The sequence below is a fragment of the Cupressus sempervirens genome, chromosome 9 (assembly GCF_028749045.1).
Source record: "Cupressus sempervirens isolate cs-2001-9-10 chromosome 9, ASM2874904v1, whole genome shotgun sequence".
In the NCBI taxonomy this organism is placed as follows: Eukaryota; Viridiplantae; Streptophyta; class Pinopsida; order Cupressales; family Cupressaceae; genus Cupressus; species Cupressus sempervirens.
The window spans coordinates 620645995-620657052 of NC_143126.1; the positions used below are offsets into that span (position 1 = coordinate 620645995).

Here is an 11058-nt window from a genome sequence, read left to right on the forward strand (position 1 = left end):
TTAAAGGTTGAACCATCTCTCTCTTAGCACCCCTCACTCATGTATTAATCTCTCTCATCTCCCTGATGAAACCTTGGGAATTTGCCTCTTCCCTATCACCCATTGCCTTCTTCTTTTCCCTTTGCTTGTGTATTTGATCCCTGCCACTCACCAACCCACAGTCTAGCAAGAACGTGGCTCTACGACCGTTGACAATGCCAACTTATGAAACAAAGAGTTCTGAAATAATATTCTCAAAGACAAAAGAAAATGAATATATGCAACTCAGAACATAATAAACTCAACAACAATCAGATTCAAGAACCCTTTCAAAGTATACACCATTTGTCAATTCAAAGTTTAAATAAGTAACAGAGGCAACTGAGTATCTATGTTACACAGGGACACATACCCTATTGTTGGCCCTCTAGGAAACATCTTGAAAATGTGTCTCCTGCTGTACCACCATCCCTGTCCCCGTCCCCAAAATATTGTAGAGCATTTAAAAACCAACACAAGTCAACTTTTTTCTTACGACCGCAAATTACACACCCAAGTAAGCTTTGACATTAACTAATGGTTCTAAGTTGGCACTAAGTTGAATCTATGTTTCAAGCATGCATCGAAGTGATGGATTTGGGGGCTTATTTTTGCCTCAGACAAGACATTTTGTGAAGTGGTGAATGTCAACAGATTTGAAACATGAGAGGGAAAGGTTGAGGGATTTCTGGCAGGAATTCCAACAATAACACTTGGGATGAGAACAGAGGTAACAACAGGAATGACAGCAAAAGAAATAAACCTGAGGGCAATCAGGGACCCTGAGATGGTTGTTTTGTTTGTGAACACTACGCTAGCTCATGTCATCAGCATATAGCCCAAAATGATGGGAAAGGTCCACAGGCATATTGATCAAGGCAAGCTGATTTCCAAGCTACTCCCATTCAATTGGTTGGTAAGCTTTTTGGTCATAATGTTACCATTTTAATTGATACTAGAGCTGTTGAATGTTTTGTAGATCCTAGAGTTGTATCTTGCCTACCAGTTAGAGTAGAATATATATCTGAACAATGGATAGTAGAATATGGAATAGGGCAGCACATAGGGTGGACTGGTGTTTATCTTGCAGTGAGTTGAAACTTCCAAGTTTTCTAACCCAAGTAAACCTTTATGTAGCCCCATTGGGTTCCTATGTCATTTTGGGCATTAATTGGTTAACCAAGCATAAGGAAATTGTATATTGTATAGAAAAATCAGTTGAATGCCTTACTGATGTAAAAAACCTGCAGTAGTTAGGGGTGTGAAACAACCCACTAAGCTAAGAGAGATTTACGCTATGCAACTAAAAAGGGTAAAAAGGAAAGGGCGTATGTTGTATGTAGCAGATGTTAAGGATATGGACAACACTCCTTATTGTATACATGGTTATCCTATATTACAAGAATTTTGGGATGTCTTTCTGGAGCAATTAATTGAATTACCTCAGAAGGGGGAATTTGATGATTTAATGTGTGGAACCAAGCCACAATCTAAGGCTCCATACATAATGAATACCACAGAGATGTATGAACTGAAGGCGCAACGACAAGAACTATTAGATAAAGGGTTCATACGCCCAAGTGTACCCCTGTGATCTTAGTAAAGAAAGATGGTGCCTTACGATTATGCGTTGATTAAGCATTTTCTTAGTAAGCTTAATCATCAAAAACAGATACTATCTCCCTTAGATGAACTATTGAATCAAATGAAAGGAGCAACTATGTTCAAAACAAATCAGTAAAAGTTCAAATAATAAGAAAAGACCTCAAATAGTTTGGATGAGCTAGAAGGAATAACCCAAACCCCGTCACACACTCGATAATAACAAATGAAGGGGCAGTAATGCAGGAAGCACGATCAATTCATGTGGAGGTGGGCCTTAAGGCAGAAGAAAGCTTTACCCACTCTCCTTTGCATTTGAAGACTATGGCATGGAAGATGGAAAATTGAGAACAAGAAAGGGATGGAAAGGATTGGAAAGGGGGGAGAAAACTTTTGGAAAAGGAGAGTTCGTGCTAAGTTAGAGATTATGACAAGTTGAAAAGACAAACTTGCATGATACACTGTCAAACATTCAGGTTCCAATTTTAACTTTTATTTACTATTTTTTTTTGTATTCATACAACTGTCTGGATATTACATGGTCATTCTTATCTAAATACCCTGTTTAATTAGCATATTTATATTATGTTTTCTTGATATGCTATGAAATGCCATCGTAGAATGAGAACGATAGATTCTTTTATTTAACAACGACATGTAAAGATCGAAATAAACAGATAAATTGTCCATAAAAATAATTGAAGAAAATATCTATGCATATCCCCTACATCCTCCCAAGTAACATTATCAACAAAGAATTGCTCCTACTAGACCTCATACTACAAAATATCTTTGTCATGTACTCAAATGGTATGTGTAAGAATGAGGTGGGTAAGCTCTACTAGCAGCACCCCAGGATCCTAAACCTGCAATGTACATCAATTTAAGATATGAGATGCATCTAGAGGATGAGGCTTAAGAAAGAAAATGCTTCGGGCTAGAAAGGGTGATAGAGAAAGTCAATAAACAACTGAGTTCATAACCTCCACTGCATCAAAAGGCCCCACATATCTTGCTGTGAGTTTTGAAAACTTGCAAAAATTGAACTCTTGTGAGATCTCACAGCTAAGAACACTCTGTCCCCTTTCTAGAACTGCCTGAAAGTGTGGTTCTTATCTGCATAACTCTTTTGTCGATCAACAGCTTCCTTCAATTGGTTGAGAATCAAAGTCATGTTTCTTCATCTCACTCAACATATAAAGACCAAATAAGATCATGTCCTCAAATCTGTCCCAACTAATAGTAGTGTGACACATTCACCTGTACAGTGCCTCAAATGGTATAATTCCCAAAGAACCATAATAAGAGTTTTTATATGCAAACTCAACAAAGGACAAGCATTCTTCTCACTTGAATTGTAGATCCATTCAGTACATTCAAAGTGAACCCTCTAATACCTAATTTATTCCCTCCATTTGCCCATCTGTTTGAGGGTGATAGGTCGTATTGAAGTTCATTCGAATACCCAAGGAAGCATTCAAGGTTGTCAAAAACCTTGATGTCACCAATGTATCCCTATCAAATATAATAGTCTTTAGCACACTGTGCAATTTGAGAATTTCCTGCACAAACTTCTCGGCCAAAGCCTTAATTCATCTCTCAAACTCCCTAAAAAAAGTGAGCTACTTGAAATGTTTAGATTGTGTGGTATGTTAGAGACTATTATATCTAATAGGAATACAGATATGATGTCAAAGTTTCGGACAATGCTTGACGCTTCCTTGGATACCCAACTGAACTTCAGCACTGTCTGTCACCCTCAGACAAATGGGCAAACAGAGAGAGTAAATCAGGTGTTAGAGGATTTCCTCCAAATATACTATATGGATTAGTTGTACAAGTGGGAAGAGTACCTTCCCTTGTTAGAGTTTGCATATAACAACTCTTATTATGTTTCTTTGGGAATGGCACCATTTAAGACACTGTAGGGGCAAAATTTTCACACTCCTATCAATTGGGACAGAATTGAGTCCTAAAATGTTGAGAGAGAGATAGAGGAACATATGACTTTTATTTGTAGTTAGTTGAAGGAGTCATTCATCAACAAAAGAGTTATGCTGATAAGAACCACAATTTCAGGCAGTTCTAGAAAGGGGGCGAAGTGTTGTTGCACGTAAGACCTCACAAGAGTTCAATTTCTTTGACAAGTCGTCAAAACTCACACGGAGATATGTGAATCCTTTTGATGTGTTGGATGTTATCAGCCCAGTTGCATATCGAATTGCTCTACCACCCACTCTAGCCCAAATCCATAATGTGTTTCATGTTTCCTGGCTTATGCCATATCATTCAGATGCATTGTAGGTTCAAGATTCGGAATGTATCATTCAAGTACAAGACAAAGATGTTTTGCAGTATAAGGTCTAGTGGGACTAATTCTTTATTGACAATGTCACTTGAAAGGATGCAAAGAACGCACATGGATCTTTTCCTCAATTATTTTCATAGACATTTATTTGTTTATTTCAATGTTTACATGTGGTATCAAAGATATACACTACTAACTCAACTACCCTCACATTTTGTGAAGCTAACCATTCAAGAATAGCTTTAATCTTAGCTGGGTCTACTTCACTTCCATCTACAGAGATGATGTGATCCAAATAGTGTATCTTTTCTAATAGACAGAACACTCTGATAACTTACCATAAAATTTCTTGTCTCACACACTGTAAAACTACAATCAATTGATTTTTCTCTACAATTTACAATTGTCTTATGCTCGGTTAACTAGTGGATGCCCAAAATGACATCATATGAACCTAATGGGGCTCCATAAAGGTTTACTTGGGATATAAAACTTGGAAGTTCCAACTTGTTGCAAGATAAACACTACTCTACCCTACACTTTGCCCTGTTTCCATATTCTATTATCTATTGTTCAGACAAATATCATGCTCTAATTGGTAGGCTTGATGCAACTAAGATCTACAAGACATTAGTAGCTCCAGTATTTATTAAAATCGAAACATTATGACCAAAAAGCTTACTAGCCAACTAAATAGGAGTAGCTTGGAAATCAGTCTACCTGCGATCAACAGCTACATGAACCTAATGTTGTGCCTTTAGACTCTTCCCATCTTTGTGGATTGTATATTGAGGACATAAGCTAGCATAATATTCACCTCCACAAACAAAACAACCATCTCAAGGTCCTTCTCTACCCTCAGGTTTATTCCTCTTTCTACCATTCTTATTAATTACCGTTCCTCTTGTTACCCCTATTCTGATTCTGAGTCTTACTTTTGGAATTCTTTTCGGAATTCCCTTGAATCTTTCCCTCTCATGTTCCGGATCTGTTGACGTTCACCACTGTCCTGCTTGTTATCCTGAAATTTCCTTTTGAATCCATGGGAAGTGTTAGGTCTCCAGATTGTGCTTACTGTGGACATCTGCTGCAACCTCTATTCCTGAAAAAGGGCCTTCCTAAAAGCAAAATTCATTGTTTCTGGTTCATGCGTATCAACATTTGAACCTATTTCAGGATTCAACCCTAGACTGAACTTGTGAGTTCTAAATTGTTTGCCCTGCTCGTATTGAAGAACATACATTACCAAGTGACAGAACCTCTCATGATACTGTGTAACAATGGAGAAACCTTGTATTAAATTCTGAAACTCGGCCATCTTCCGACCAAAATATAACTATGGTAACCAACATTTACGGAATAGCTACAAGAAAACTTCCCAAGAGTATTTGGAGATGATTTTGGTTTTGATCCTAGCACTGTAACAAGCACTTCTGATCGTGTTCAATCGACAGGTGCTATATCAGTATAACTCAATACCGTCTACAGGTTTATCTCGTTTTGCAAACCACTCACATGAGGTGCAAACATTGAGAAAGTTAACTCAGAACGTCTTCTATTTATACTTATCATAGCATATTTGACAGTGAATTATTCAATGCAGCTCTGTGTTGAGCATGTCTCCTAAACAAAGTGCCTCTGCCGCCGACAAATGCATCCAAGTTTAAATATCACATAGCCTGTAGGTAGCATCAGAGCAGTTGATGCATTTATGTGTCTGTGGCTGTGCATGAAATATATGCATGCAATAAAAATTTCAAGTCCTGCAAGCCTTATCAATTCAACGAAAAGAAATCATACGTTTCCTGGAAATATATAAATAAATTTATTCATGGACGGAAAGCCTAATATTACCCTAAAAAGTGTTAAATTTGTCGAAGCAAAGTGTGCCAACCAAAACAATACACATTCTCGCAAAGTCAAGTTTACATTCAACATTCTCGCAAAGTCGAGCTTAGATTCAACATCATTTAAAAGACATCTGTTTGAGTAAAGAGTAGGTTATTGGATCGAAAGCCTATTCTACTGAATCTTCTCAATTACATATACAATTTGAAGTAGGGCATGAGAATAGAGTACAATCAAAATCCCTAGTTGCTGGAGCAAAAAACTCACCAGGTAATTTTCCGCCAGCCGTTAAGCTTTCAACAACATAAACAATTTAGAAACAGCAGAAAAAAAGTGAAGTTCGTCTGTTGGGAAAATCTGGTGTTAAATTCGATGATCAGATTTATTTAATTTACTTCACTGAATGTAGGGTTCTATGTCCGTTAATATTAACACATGCAACTAGCATACTTAAAAATTTAATTCAATTTTTTTGGTAAAATAAACTGAGAGGTATCTAATTTGAAAAGAATTAATATAAATTTAGTAAATATTGTATTCAAATGAAAACAAAAATTTCATGAATAAATTATTGCATTTATTTTGATATATTCTATGCTTGATATTAATACATAGAAGTTTTTTTTTTTTTTTTTTTGTATTGAAGAAAGCTGAAAGAATTACAAAAAAATAATTATAGTTATGAATATCTAGAACAAAACGTGCTGAACTAACATAACTTTAACCAGCCACAAGGCTTTAGAACAGTAGACTTGCTGAGACAAATAATCAACCAAGTTGTCACATAAAGCTAAAAAGCAACAATTAGACTCTAAAACTAAGAAATTGCTGAAGCTCCCTGGAGCATTTTATTTCACCTTCCTGTAGCTGCAAAAACTGATATTTAATCTCATCCACCTGTCTCTGATATCGTGCTCCATCTTTATGTTTAATCTTCAGCTACAAACATAGATAAACTAGTTCAAACAACATGTCTGAGTAAAACACTAGAATATATATTGCCTGATGCAAACAATGATTAGTAAAAAGTGCTCGGCATCTTCTTTTCCATATATGTAACAAAATGCATTGCCACATAGAATCTGAAACTATGTTCTTATGAAAACCAATCCCGAAGATTGCCTCCTTCCATTTCAAAGTATGATAAAAAATAGTAGGAAAACGTTGAAATATAACATTCCATTTCTTTCTTACTCTAGGATAGCTCCAAAAGATATGTTTCAAATTTTCAGGTTGATGACAAAAAGGGCAAGAATTGGCTTTCACGGACAAGAATCTTAATCTATCACCGACTGGTAATTTCTGATGTAAAACTTTCCATGACAAAATCTGAGCATTTGCCTCTGCTTTGGATTTCCAAATTTGCGAACTCAAGTTGATCCATGTCTTCTCTAAAACCCTACAGTTCCACTTATTGTTAAGTCGAGGGTTCAATTTTAAGGCTGGGAGGATTTGAAGGTAGATTTTTTTTAAGGAGAAGCTACAAAACGAAAAATTTCTCCAGCCACCACCAATCCTTGAGAACGTTACTTTGCAAGGGAGTACACATCTTCATTAGGAGATCTTGGGGCACTAGTGACCTGATGAAAATTAAAAATCCTTCAAACATGTTAAGTAAACCAAAGCAGAGCTTGATATCTATCCAATCAACCCAGCCAAGAGTATTAAAGTCCCAAATGTCACTAAAATGTTTAATACCTTTGTTGAAAAGATAACGGGCTTGTTTAGGGAAACATACAGCTAAGGGTTGTCCATGGTATTGAACAAGCCTATTCCACCAAATTAAGGAACTAGCAAAGCTAAAACCCTGTTGTAAGGAGCTTTTTCTTCATTCCAAACAACTGCAAACTAGCTACCAGGCCTGCCAAATGGATTGGAAAGATGGAGAACCTCTAATACGGAAAAAAGGAGCAAGTAGAATTTTATCCAACTAACCCATAGAATGCCACCTCTTATTCATATCAGCAAGAGCAATTTTGTTACATACCAGGATCTTCCATGGTTCATCACCTGAAACAACTCTAACTATCCATTTGGTGGATAAACAAACCCCCTACGTCTTAGGATCTAGTAGTCCCAATCCTCCTCTGTGTTTAGGTTGAATACAGTAAAGCCATGAGGCAGCCCTAAAGCCTACCTTGCCATCCCACTTAGCCTACAAGAATTGGTGGATAATCTTAGTAAGATCGTCATAACATTTGGTAGACAGCATCCAACAAGAAGAATAATACATGTGTGAAGCTAAAAAGATTAAATTAATCACTTGTATTTTCCCAGCTAAGGAAAGATATTTGTTGCCCCAATTAAAGAGTTTGTTCTTCAATTTAGTAAGGAACCAATTCCACATGTCACAAAGAGTGATCCCCAAACCAAAGGGAATACCAAGATAACGGGTAATTTGTCCATGTTTAATAATCTTCCGTTGATTAGGAATCCAAGGAGGTATAGGGTCAAACTGAATCATCAAGAACTCTATTTTGTGTTGTGCAAGTTGAGAGCTTGACACATAACAATACAGGTCCAACACCTCCATCACATGTTCAATTTCAGATTCAAAGTTCTAAATAAACAACAAGCTGTCATCAGCAAAATGAGAATTGATTACCGCTGAATTATTGGGAATAGATATGCCCTTAATAAGACCCATTTGGTTGTATTTATGCAAAAGATATCCAAGAGCATCGGCAGCTAAAACATACAAGAACAAAGACAATGGACATCCTTGCCTTATAGAGCGTTGTAAAGGAAATGGCTCAAACAACGAATTATTGACCCTTAATAGAGCATTAGCATCATTGAATAACATCTTAACATGCCTACAAATATTGGGCCCAAACCCCAACAACTGCAACATCCTTATAATAAATGCCCACCGCATTCTGTCATAAGCTTTATCAAAGTCCAACTTAACTAACAACGCATTTGTCTTGATTGTCGGGCCCATTCACATGCCTCCCATGCTAACATAAGAATATCCAAAATGAATCTGCCACCAAGAAACCCTGTTTGTTCATATCGAACTATCATTTAGGTCGCTGGTTTAATCCTAGTTGCCAAAGCTTTTGTAATAATTTTGTCAGACGTGTTCAACAATGTGATGGGGCGCCATACGGATATGAAGTCTATATTTTTCCCTTTAGGCAAAAGCTTAATCAAACCTCTATTAATCTCTGGACCCAAGGATCCTTCCTTGATAGCTTCAAGGTACGCATAATAGAAGTCTTCCTTAATATGCTCCCATAAGGTTTGATAGAATTCAATTGATAATCCATCAATCCCAGGACTCTTGTTACGGGCCATTGAAAAAACATCATGTTCTAAGTCCTCAATAGAAAGGTTGCGATCAATATAATGACCATAATCTAGGTCCACCTTCCTCGGGATAACATCTTCAAGGATATCTTCTAAGACCAAATGCACATCCTGCATATGTTTCTCTTCCCTGAAAAGTTTTTCATAAAAAACTCTGAAATACTTTTTGGACGTCTGTTGGATGAGAATGCACTTGACCGTCCTCATCGAATATAGGTCCAATGAATTCCTTTTTATGCTTATAATTTAAATACTAAAAGAAGTATTTAGAACCTATATTGCCTTCTTTAAACCAGTGTAATCTAGCTTTGATTTTGGCTCCTTGCCCTCTATAATAGTCAAGATTACGAAGTCGAGTTTCAATGGAAGCTATGGAAGATTGGATAACTATATTGCTTGGATTAGAATTCAACAATTTTTGTTGTAGTTCAAGTTTTCCCTATAGAGATTTCTCTTTCCTTTTTCACTGCCATGCTAATCTTCTGCCAAATGCACGCAGAAACTCAACACATTTAGAGATAGCTAAATGCCACCACACTCTATAAGACTCTCCTTCTTTCAACTTGGGAAAAGAGTTCCACAACCCAACCAAGGCATCAATGCAGGATGAAATCTTTAGATGGGAGGTGTTAAATTTAAATGGCAGTTGTGATTCAACCACTTTCAAATTCCCCTTAGTAATGATGGAAACAATAGGAAAGTGATCTGAAAGTGTGGTAGAATAATCTACATTAATCAAGTTACCCGTGTGACCTTCAACAAGTTGCAAGTTAGGGGAGATGTAAAATCTATCTAATCTACTAAGTTTTCATTTAGCTCCAATCCTGCAGTTAGTCCAAGTAAACCAAATTTGATGGTGATTGGAATATTTTTTACTGGTTGGATCTATGACCCCAATAGTGTTGCGACAAAAAAGCCATTTATCAAACTCATCATTGTTAAGTTTTACACAGTTGGACCAACTGTGATCTAAGTGATGTTCAACCATATTAAAATCACCTCCAAAAACCCAATCAGCCTGAGGTAAATTATTCGACAACCAATCCCATAAGTCACATCTTTCTTTAGCACTATTAGGGGCATAAATCGAACAAAAACCAATAGGTTGTCCATTGATAAAAGAGAGGACCCACACACAGTTATGTGCAGGGTCCTTCCCTCTATCAATGACAAACCTATTGATCCAAGAAGCCACCCCCAAGACTGCCCCCCCTCTACCTTCACTATGCAATGTATAGAAGAAAATTCCCTCTCTCCAAACATTGAGTAATGAAGCTACAAGGCGGGGGCCATTTAACTTGACCTCTTGTAAGAATACAACATCAGGCTTCCATTTAACAATGGTTTTCTTAACCTTAAATTTGCGGTGCGGGAGGGATAACCCTCTAACATTCCAAGACACAATTTTAAAATTCATAGTTAGACTGAGGTAGAAGAGTCATCCTCCTATGGCAACACATCAAAATGGTTTGCATGTACAATAGACTTCTCAGAATTCTCCTGATCCTTAATCTTAGGACTGGGTGACCTTGATCGATGTCTCCCAGGTTGAACATAATTGGTTATCTTTGAAGGAGAAGGAGATCTATGCCTTGTGGAAGGACTGGACAGGGTTGTTTCCTTATTCTTGGCATTGGCTCTGGTTGACGATGAAGAATGATTATGAAAAGGTGAAGATCTCATATTAGGTGTAGCAGCAGACCCAGGATGGTCTTTTCTTTTCCTAATCAACCTCTAGCTATCTGTCATTATGGCATCTTTATAGGTAGGTGATGTAACATTGTCATTTAGGATCTCTGGTTCACTAGTAGATTGATTAGATTGATTTAACTGGGTAGTTATATTTGACCTTACCAAAGGTTGAGAAGATTGCAACTTAGGGTTTGAGGTTGGAGCTATGGCCTTGGAGAGACTAACTTTTCTCTTACGGGATGGGCAGTCTCTTATCAAGTGTCCCTCCTGTCTACAGA

General features: G+C 37.1%; 1 protein-coding gene across 2 annotated transcripts in view; it reads right to left on the reverse strand.

Annotated features, from left to right (window-relative positions):
* Nucleotides 1–6210, reverse strand: part of LOC149540234 (DNA mismatch repair protein) — a 51212-nt gene extending 45002 nt beyond the window's left edge. Inside the window, exon 1 of one of the 2 annotated variants that reach the window (XM_089799528.1) lies at nt 6044–6210. The gene's annotated coding sequence lies outside the window, so the exon portion shown is untranslated. The remainder of the gene's footprint in view (nt 1–6043) is intronic. The other variant, XM_089799527.1, reaches the window with a different exon arrangement.
* Between the last annotated feature and the right edge of the window lie 4848 nt (nt 6211–11058).